The following is a 559-nucleotide window of genomic DNA, read 5'->3' as shown; positions in this document are numbered from 1 at the left end:
AGATCTGGTGATACCCTTGGAGCGTGTGTCCAAGTCCGAGCAGTGAAAAGCGAGACCAAGAAATCTTTTACCCTGGCACAGCGGGCTGCTTCATTCCGAGAAAATGCCCTGTTTGGTAAAAATGTTAAAAGAATGTCAGGTGGTCTCTATCATTATGACCGGAATATTAATTTGTTGTTATTGTTTTGGAATATGTTCATTCTTATTCAAATGGGTTTTTATGCCTCTGTGATCCAAGTTTTCCCTTTTCATGCTTTAATTTTCTTTTGTATTTTTACACCATCCTGATAAAACTCGGTTGAAGTATCCTTTATAGTGACACAAATTATTCTTGATTTGCAGCGAGAGACCAAAGAGCAATGGTTATCAAGCAAGAGAAAAGTGGAAAGAGCAAACTGGTGACAGTTTCTTGAGGTTCTCCCCCCCTGTCCTTGACCCACTGGAAGCTGGAAAATATGTCACCAATACACAATTTTTTTTTTTAAGGATAGTTTTATTTCCTTGGTATAAGTATGAATGCTTGGTATGTAAAATATGTTATGAATATTAATTTTACAGA

This window comes from Penaeus monodon, chromosome 23 (assembly GCF_015228065.2).
Source record: "Penaeus monodon isolate SGIC_2016 chromosome 23, NSTDA_Pmon_1, whole genome shotgun sequence".
Classification (NCBI taxonomy): Eukaryota; Metazoa; Arthropoda; class Malacostraca; order Decapoda; family Penaeidae; genus Penaeus; species Penaeus monodon.
This window is presented reverse-complemented; position numbering follows the sequence as displayed.